The sequence below is a fragment of the Gopherus flavomarginatus genome, chromosome 1, assembly GCF_025201925.1.
Source record: "Gopherus flavomarginatus isolate rGopFla2 chromosome 1, rGopFla2.mat.asm, whole genome shotgun sequence".
NCBI classification, from domain to species: Eukaryota; Metazoa; Chordata; order Testudines; family Testudinidae; genus Gopherus; species Gopherus flavomarginatus.
Window position 1 is genome coordinate 93,021,387 of NC_066617.1, and position 9,926 is coordinate 93,031,312.

General features: G+C 49.6%; 1 protein-coding gene across 1 annotated transcript in view; it reads right to left on the reverse strand.

Annotated features, from left to right (window-relative positions):
* Window positions 1-9,163: 9,163 nt before the first annotated feature.
* Window positions 9,164-9,926, reverse strand: part of LOC127052068 (histone H2B 8-like) — a 42,613-nt gene continuing 41,850 nt past the window's right edge. Inside the window, exon 4 of the transcript XR_007774674.1 lies at window positions 9,164-9,238. The gene's annotated coding sequence lies outside the window, so the exon portion shown is untranslated. The remainder of the gene's footprint in view (window positions 9,239-9,926) is intronic.

Consider the following 9,926-nt stretch of genomic DNA (forward strand, 5'->3'; position numbering starts at 1 on the left):
TGGTTTTCTATAATAGTAATAAGTACCTCATATCTGTGAAAACTACTATATCCAGGAGATTATAACAGAGTAGCTCCATCTCCTCTTTTCATTCCCTTCCCATTCTCTTTTTCCACTTTATAATCTCTTCTTCTCCTTCTATCACCCCTCCTTCTCTTTACATTCCTCTTCCCCTTTCCCTCTTGTCTTTCCCTTCCCTAGGTCTCATTTCCTCTGTAGGCTGCTGCACTAGAAGACAATGCAGTTGTGCACACTTCAGTTTGTCTGATCCGTTCAGCAAAAGGGCAATCGAAGGAGCTACAGACACATGCCTAGCAATCTATATCGGGAAGGGACAAACCACCATAAACCATTAGGAAATCCCAGTAAAAATTATTAACATGTAAAGACAAAAAGCATTCATTCACCTTTCTACATTTCCTTGACAACGGTGGGAAAGAAGAAAAGACAAATCCACTAGGGAAAGAGAAGGGAGAAGGGGGTGCTCATCTCTGTGAACTACTCCTATCAGAGGCAAGCTGTCCCACAGAATACAGAGCATGGGGGCAGTGACCTCACAGAGACCTGTGGCAGGTCAGCAGTCCTGCATGATCCAGAGGAGGCAGCTACCTCACAGAGGTATATGCAGATAAACCAGACAGGAGGAACCTTGTGCTTTACCTTGAAACAGGTGAAAGTCAATGTTAGGGGGCTTATTCCTTCACCTTCTTACTCCCCTGGTTCTTCTCGCATGAACAGAGAGCAACAATACCCGAAGTCCAAAGGCGCAAGCAATTTGATGTTTATTGGGGTGAACTTCCAGCAAGCATGATTCCAGTTTCCTTCCTTAGTGTCCCCCTTCCCAGCTCTAACACCACAGAGCCTTGCCTGTGTCTCTGTTCCTATCCCCTGTTCCCATTCCCCCTTTAGCAAAACATGATCCCAATTCCCCTAGTCCCTGTTCCCATTCCCTCACTCTTTCTGATTGACTGCAGATTATACAGTAAAACCTGAGTTTTGCTTAGCTATTCCTTCCTTAACCAATCATTTTACTGAAATTTAACTAACCAATCCTAACATATTGTAACATGGTTATTTAACCAATTATATTCCACCACCTTCATTGGTTTACACTCAACAAAATTAATTATACAGCAGACAGAAACAATCACAGAATCAGACAGAGACCATGCAAATAAACATACAAAACAATACAGAAGTGAGTATTTTACAATTACATCTGTACAGACATAAGGGTTTTCCAGCTGTGTCTATTGATAAGTGAGTTCTTGCCAGACAGGATGCTGTCAAACTAAGTTTCCTTTTACATCTTCTAGGCTCTTCCCTGTCTCTGGAGATGATAGGAATATAACTTAGATAATGTTTTTACTTCAAGGTCCCAGAGGCACAGACAAGGTTTTCATCTTGAGGCTAAAAGACCAAAAACATCAAGACACTTGATCATGGCCTTAAAGACTACTCACACTTGATCTTAGCTCATAGACAGCCAAGAAGCAAGGACAGGATTGTATTCCTAATAGCCCAATAGCACCTTATTTCAATGTGACTAGTTTGGAATGTTCGGATGTGACCATACACTTCCCAGCTCATGGTGCACAAATATATCTGTAAATCTTAATCTTAATTCTTAAAGTATAGGCCTTTGCAGATAGTCAACTGTAAATTAGCCCAGACATTTATCAAATTCTTCTTTCGAAATATAACAAAAGTATAATTTGGGCCGTTATTTTTATTTGTATGTAAGCAGAGTCAGGATGAGCCCTACCCTGACATCTGGTGGTGAATTATGGGGAGTGTGAAAAGGAATTTTAGGTATTTGCATTGGCACACCCAACACCCGGATTATGTGAATGAGGAACTATGAGACTACTTTATGACAGAGATGTCTCAATATAAATTAAGTGACACTTGCTAGACAAGGGACATGGGTTCCAAAACCCAGTGAATTGAGAGAAAGGCAGGCAGGCAGGCAGGCATCCATCCATCTGTGACTGGTGGTGTAGGTGCCTTGTGTGAGCCAGAAGCAACAGTTCCATCCACTCCTCTCTCCACTGTGGAATATCAGAGTTGATTTTTTTGTATTCCCTTAAGAATCTAGATACAGGTTACTGAGCTGAACTCACTTTGGGCTAATAGTGCACTAGCACTGGGGCTCCCCTACTATGAGCTGAAATCACTAAAGAGCTGGAATTACTGAGCTGAGAGCACTGAGTACTGTGCTAACTAGTGGGGGAGCCTGAAGCTATACTGTGGAACAGAGCAGCTGGCAGAGTAGAGCCAAGCAGTTTGCGGGGACAGCTGGAGTGGATCACGGGACAGCTGGTGGAGCAGAGCGGCTGGCGGAGCGGAGCAGTTTGTGAGGACGGCTGGAGGAGCAGAGTGGAGAAGGCGGAAGCAGAACCCCATGGAGAGGCAGGGCAGTTGGCCCTGGACCACGTAAGGTGCCCCTTTCTACCCAGGCTGGGGTGGGGGAACCTCTGCAGATAGACTCTCTAACTCTGGGGCTGCACTGACCCAGGACAGAGACTTTTGGATTGTGGGACTTTTGGGACTGTGGGTGATTTGGGGGTTGCTGGACTCAAGAGCCCAGGAAAAAAGGACATGGCCCAATTTCCTGGTGGGGGGTCTTTGCTCATGGTTTGGTCTATGAACTCTAGTTGAGGTGTTTTCCCAATTTAATGCTTGTTGTTTATCTCATGTAATTAAACCTTTTGTGCTACATCGAGACTCTGTGCTTGTGAGAGGGGAAGTGTTGCCTCTTCGAAGTGCCCAGGGGTGTGTGTAAGATTTTCCCAGGTCACTGGATGGGGGCTCAAGCTGGTTTTGCATTGTGTTATTGAAACGGAACCCCTGGATACTAAAACCCGGCCCTTGTTGCTGCCAACTCAGAGGGAAAGAAGGGTTACATGTAAGTGGACTGTTGGCTCCTTACTAAAACTTAGGTGTTTTTTTTTGTTTTAGTTGACTAGCTTCCAGTACCAAAAGAAAGGGGAAGGGTCAATGGGGAAATCAGGAGACTGACAGTCCTCAGGGACAATGGGGAGAGGTCAGTGCTCCAAGTCAGAGTGATTGACAGCATGGGCAGGCTAATGAGGGAGTCAGGAGGAAGGGGGATCCCGTCCTCTGTGTGAGCTGGAACTGCCCCTGGGTCAGAGTGGAGCTGAGATAAGGAGAGAGGAGGAGCCGGGGAGCAGAGCTGCCCTGGCCAGAGCCAGAGAGATCCAGAAAATGCCCCTCCCCTGACACCTCCCCCAAGGTCCTTGCCCCACCCCACTCCTTCTCCAAGGCCCCATGCCCACTCACTCTCCCCCACCCTCACTCATTTTCACTGGACTGGGGCAGGGGGTTGAAATCCGGGAAGAGGGTGAGGGCTCTGGCTGGGGGTGCAGGCTCTGGGATGGGACTGGGGATGAGGGGTTTGGAGTTCAAGAGGGTGCTCTGGGCTGGGGCAGGTGGCTGGGGGTGTGGGCTCTGGGGTGAGGCCAAGGATGAATGGTTTGTGGTGGAGGAGGGGACTCTGGGATGGGGTAGGGTGTTGGAGTGTGGAAGGGAGTTCAGGTGCAGGGTCCCGTTCCCTGCAGCCCCTAGATGCATGGGTGGCCAAGCAGGCTCTGCACAGTGCCGTTGCACCCACAGGTGCTGTCCCTGCAGCTTTCATTGGTCGTGGTTCCCAACCAATGGGAGCTGTGGAGCTGGTCCTTGGGGTGCGGGCAGTGCACCACGAAGCATCCCTGGCTGCCCATGTGTCTAGGGCAGAAGTTCTCAAACTGTGGTCTGCAGATAGTTTCCTCTGTGTGCCCCATGGCGGCTGCACGTGAGAGAATGAAGGGCCACCCACCTAATTAGTGGAGCCGTGCAGGCGTGGCTCCACTAATTAGGTGCCTGGACCATGGAGAAGATGCACATGTAAGGTGAGGTCAGGGCGGGTGCAAGGATGTTTCATACCGTAGGCAAAACTTCCACCTTGCGCCCCCCTCCCCGAGCCCTGTGGCAGATCTCCTCCCTCTCCTCCACCCTAAGGCACCCGCATGGCAGCTCCCCACCCCTCTTCTGCTCTGAGGCACCCCCCTGCAGCAGCTCCCCCCCTCCCCTGTGAGGTGCCCCCCTGCGGCAGCTCCCCACCACAGCTCACCTCTGCTCCACCTCCTCCCCGAGCATGCCATCGCTGCTCCACTTCTCCCGCTTCCCAGGCTTGCGGTGCCAATCAGCGGCTTGCTCAGGGGAGGAGGCGGAGCAGAGGTGAGCTGGGGCAGGAAGTGGTTCCCCTGCATGCCGTGCCCCCTCTTACTTGCTGCAGGTGGCCCTCCCTGCTCCCCACTGCCCCAGATCACTCCGCCTAAATGCTGACGACAACTGGGGCGGCTGAAGATCCGGCCGCTGTGGTCGCCGCTGAAGGACCCGAAATGCTGTCCCCCAAATGCTAGTGCCCTAGGCGACTGCCTAGGTTGCTTAATGGATTGCATCAGCCCTAGGTGAGGTGGTGGTCTTGTGGGAATAGGGAGTAGGTGGGAGGGGGCAGTGGGGTGAGAAGAGGGGGTGGGGGAAATTTGGGATGTGCAGGGCTGCGGCACAGAGAAAAAGGCAACTTTTCCCAGCTCTACGGGCTGCGGCTGCTGGAGAGAGAGCTCCCTCCTTCCCAGCCCCAGCTCAGGGGCTGTTGCAGTGGGAAGGAGAGGATACATCCATCGCAGTAGAAAGGTAAGACTTCTGATATTAAAATATGAGTTGTGTGCTTTTATTTAGAACAAAAAAATGTTAATTATTATTATGTTTTTTTATATATATAGTGTTTTTATCCAAAGTGTTTTTCAGTAGTTAGCTAACGGTACAAACAACATTTGAAAAAATCATTAAGTGATCTGCCAAGGCCCTCAGCAATTTTCAAGTGGTCCTTGGGGGGAAAAAAAAATGTTTGAGAACCACTGGTCTAGGGGCTGCAGGGACCTGGCAGCCACTTCTGGTAGCTATGCAGAGCTAGGGCAGGCCAGGAGCCTCCCTTAGCCCCAGGCCTCCACTGTGCTCCCTACTGGACTTTTAGCACCATCAACTGGAGCCACTAGGGTCCTTTTTGACTGGGTGTTCCGATCCAAAACCGGATGCCTGGCAACCCTAACCTGTGCTGGGAGGAGAGCTGCAGCAACCAGAGCCAGAGGGGCCAGAAAAGCAGCCCAGGGAGCTGGAGACAGGCCAGACTTGGAGGGGGATCATAACCCTGACGGCATGGGGCAATGCTGGGAAGAAAGGGCCTGCCATTTAGAGCCTGAGGGCGTGTGGTCACTGCCAGAGCAAGCGTCCAACCCATAGCATCCCTGCAGCACAGCCAGGGCCTGGGCAGGAGGCTTGGCACATGTGAGGAAAAAGACTGTGAACTTCCTTTATATGCTAGAGACTGCTGTTTGTGATGTCCCCATGCCACAGAGCGGTGTTATATGTTTTCCTTTAACCTTTCCCATTTTCCTTATTTTTTAAATTGATTGCTGTTTAATACATTGTATTTGCTTGAACTATATTTAATGATCACTGGTTGGGGAAGCATCCAGTGGAGAGAGAGCACCCTGGAGTAGAGACACCCTAGCTCCTGTTCTAAGTGACCATGACAAGATTGGGGGTTAAGCCCCCCAGGAATCCTGGGCCCAGCCTTATTGCGGTTACGAGGACTCTGCCACACAGGAGAGTGGCAGGGGAGTCCTCAACGTCAGGCAGGCCTCTGGGTAAAGGGAGTGGGAACGAGGACTCAGATCCTTTTGCTAGCCAATGCCACTGAGGTAATATATAAGCCTGGAAAGTTCCCCACAATAGTGGGACCAACCTCCCACTTACATATTATTTACAGTTGTGTTTGAATTTATTTTTTAAAAATGGAAGTGTGCACTCAATTGCCTGCAAATCATCAGAGTGAATAAAGAGAAGGCAGAGTAGAAGCAGCCTAGCTGTTTCTCCTTTTAAGTGTCATCTGCAAGTGAAACAATGTTTCTTGAAATAGGAAAAAACGTCTGCTTTCCCCAGTCCTCTTGCCAGTACCATGTGTTTGTTCTTCTGGCTGCTTAGTGGGTCATCATCTGCCACGGGAAAGTGTCACAAGGCCACCAGGACCACTTTTAAGGGTTATAGAGGTGTTTGTTCACAGGGCTCATTTAGTCCTTAGCTTGCCTGGTGAAACTGCCAAGGGTCAGTTAGGACCCCAAATGCATGGCAACTTTTATGACGTGGGCACTTGTACAGCAGGAACACAACTGAGTGATCACCACCTCATTTCACACAGGCAACTAAACAGCCATCAGACTTTGTCACTTCTGACCACACAGCTTAATTTTAGCTAAATATATATTTGATTAGGTTATAGATCAGACTGGTTCTGATAATGTACAAGACCTGAAACTTCACTCCAAAATTAATGCGACCTCTCCCAAATATTTCCTGAGGTTCAGGGAAGAAATCTTGATTAATATTTTCCATGTATCAATAATTATCTGCCTATGCACTTAAGTGACTTCCAGAGACCTGAAATATCAAAATAACTGAGAGAAAATGCTATACTTATTGTCCAGCTTAACTGAAATTAGAATTTCTGTTTTCATAACAAACCCAGACCAAACAACTTGGAAAAAGTTTATGGACTTGTAGATGCTTAACCAGAAGTTTGATTAATGTATTCACAGATTTCAAGACCAGAAGGGACAATTAAATCATCATTTGAATTTCTGTGTAACACAGGCTATAGAATTCCACATAGTTTCACCTGCACAGAAACCTAATACTTGTGTTTGCATCCAGTCTTGATCAGAAGATATAAAGAGATATAAACAAACATCTTCCAATAAGTTATCAGCCTCATTGTTAAAAACATGCATCTTATTTCTAATTTGAATTTCTCTGGTTTTAACTTCCAGCCATTGGTTCTTGTTATACTTTTCTCTGCTAGATTAAAGAGCATTGGTACCTGGTATTTTCTCCCCATGAAGGTTATAATTCACCATAATCAAGTCTCCTTTTAGGCCTGGTCTACACTTAAAAATTGACATTAACCTAGCTATGATGCTCAGGGCTGTAAAAAAATTTGTGCTCTGACCAACCCTGGATGGAGAGGAAAGGAAGGAAAAGTCATTGGGAGAGAATGAAGAAGCGGGAAAGGGTGTGTGACAGAGACTGGAAGTAACTGAGAGAGGACTTAAAAAAATAACAAAAACAAGGATAGAGATTACAGTTGAACCACTAGAAATATTATTTTTTGGTAATTTTTTCCCCCATGTTGCTACTAGTTCAGCTTCCATATTGGCAGCAAAGGTGAGAACCCCCATGCAGATCAGAGTACAAGTGGCTACTGGTGTTTAAAGCACCCTGCCATATAACAGTACTGCCAACACTTGTAACATTTGGTGCTTTTCTTAAAGTCCTAGCACCTGGGAATGTGGAATTATGTAAGAATTTCAGCTTTAAAACAAAGAAGGCTCCGGTGCTCATGGCTTTGGAGGAAAGGATGGAAAAGTTATTTAAGTGCAGCATAAAGTTTAAAAACTATAAAGAAAATAAAAAGAACCCAGGATTTTTAAACCAATCTCAAGATTTGGGGGTGGGTGGGGAGAACTGACTCAAGATTCTTGACTGTGAGGAGTTGGTAATATTACATGCAGCTACATTTAGCCTGGACCAGGTGCAAGAGAAAAAAACCAGCAGGTGGACACTGGAAGTGCTGGCCTGAAATGGACAGGACATATTAGGCAGCAGGAGCAGAGAAGAGAGAGACTGAAGGTGCAGGAAACCTGCAGGAGGCCTATTCGGTGCCTGAAATTTAAGCCTGGTCTGCAATAAAAAATTAGGTTGACCCAGCTGTGACTTGGGAGAGCGAAAATCCACCGCCCAGCGTAGACAGTACAAGGCCGATGGGAGAATTTTCCCATGGACCCAGCGCCTCGGGAGGCGGATTAGCTACGCTGGCAGGAGATCGCCTCCTATGGGCGCAGACCGTCGCCACACTGACGCGCTGCAGCCTTTCAGGTGCAGACAAGCCCTTCCCCGGCTGCCGCTCGGGGCTGGATGGATCAAACCCAAAGCACCTTCCCCTGGTGCGCAGGACCGAAGACGCGGAGAGCTCAGCTAAGCCCGCGAACGCCCGCCAGGAGAGCGGGGCTGCGCACCGCAAAGACTCCCCACCGGCTGCAGGGGCACCGGGCACAGCCCGGCAGCAGAAACCGCGCGAGACTCGAGGCTGGGAGCAGGGCGGGTGACATCACAAAGGGGCGGGGCGGGGGGCGAAAAGTGGAGGAAGCTCAGAGAGGGTGACGCAGTCTGGCGACCACGGGAGCAGGGGGTGGGACATGGGTAGTCCCGCCCCCAGCCCTTCGGAGCCTCTCGGCCCGCGCAGCCTCGCGGCCTCCCCTGAGCCTGGACACGCCCCCTCCTCGCTATTACCGCCCCTTCCGCTGCAGCGTCACGTGACCTCCTCTCGGGTGAGTGGGCTTCCCTCCCGCCGCCGCACCATAGAGCCTGAGGAGGTCTGTTTCAGACCGGCCCGAGGTGGGCGACGCTCTGGCTGCCGATTTCCGGCACCTCGAAGGCTCTTGCGCCCAACCGGAGGTTCCGGGGCGGAAGTGGCGCGCGCGTCCCGCCGGCGACCATTGAAGATGGCGGCGAGGCCGAGGAGGCGAGGAGCCGAGGGGACAGCGTAGAAACTGCCGCCCCGCAGCGAGGCGGAGGAGTGAGAGTAGCGGAGCAGGCTGAGAGACCAACCGCCCGCGGTGCTCCTGCGCGTCCCGGGCTGTTTCCCTGCGCTCGTCTTTCCCCGCCCCCCGGTAGGGGGGGAGGAGCAGCCCAGGGATCCCCCGGGGTGGGTATCGCGGAGCTGCAGGAGCGGGAGGGGATTCTCTTTCCCCTCTTCTCTCCCCGCCTGGCGGCGCACCCAGGCCGGCGGCTCTGCAGGGAAGCAGCCGTGATGCCAGGGAAGTTCTCAGGCGGCGGGGGCGGGATAACTGGGGGGAGGGGCAGGTATCGATATCAGGCCGGTTGTGGTCAGCAGCGCAAGGGCTTGTTTCCCAACCGCATCCCTGCCTCAGGCTCACTGTTGGCTCGGACCTCGTGTCCTGCAGGCCCGGAGTCTGTACATGGAGGGGTCTTGTACCTAACTGTCCTGCACAGAGACAAGGTGAAGATAAGGCTGCGAACACGATAATGACCCAAGGATCTGGTGTCCTCAGGGTGTTCGAAGCGGGACGGTGGGGGAGGCGACCTCGGTATTACATACCTGAAAAATGTAACGTATGTGACCTTTTTGTGAGAGGTATAAATCTGTTAACTCCTCACCCCATAGCGTTCTTTGTTAGAGAAAGAAGAATGAGAAATCAAACTCATGTTGCCTTAACTATCCATAAGAGAGAGCGTATTTTATCAGTGAACTCAAAAGCTAGATTGCTTTAGTTGTACACATGGCTGTTATAGTGCTTTATAACGAGACAGTACAGATAAATGCATTTTACAAATGTTGAATTAAACAGTATATTGAATGCAGTCATTCCTAGCTCTTCAGTAATGGCTCAATCTGCTAACATACTGAAGGCACATAATGCCACCTTAGTGCACTTCTCAGTACCTTAAAGGCAATCATGTGTTATAATTATCATTATATGGTGGTGGATTAAAAGTTTCATTACACATTCTTCATATCCATATCTTTATAGCTCCAAGTATCAGAGGGGTAGCTGTGTTAGTCCGGATCTATAAAAGCAGCAAAAAGTCCTGTGGCACCTTATAGACTAACAGACGTATTGGAGCATGAGCTTTTGTGAGTGAATGCTCACTTTGTCAGGTGGATGACCGACATGCATCCGATGAAGTGGGTATTCACCCACAAAAGCTCATGCTCCAATACATCTGTTAGTCTATAAGGTGCCACAGGACTTTATAGCTCTAGATAATGAAATTAGAGCACTTGA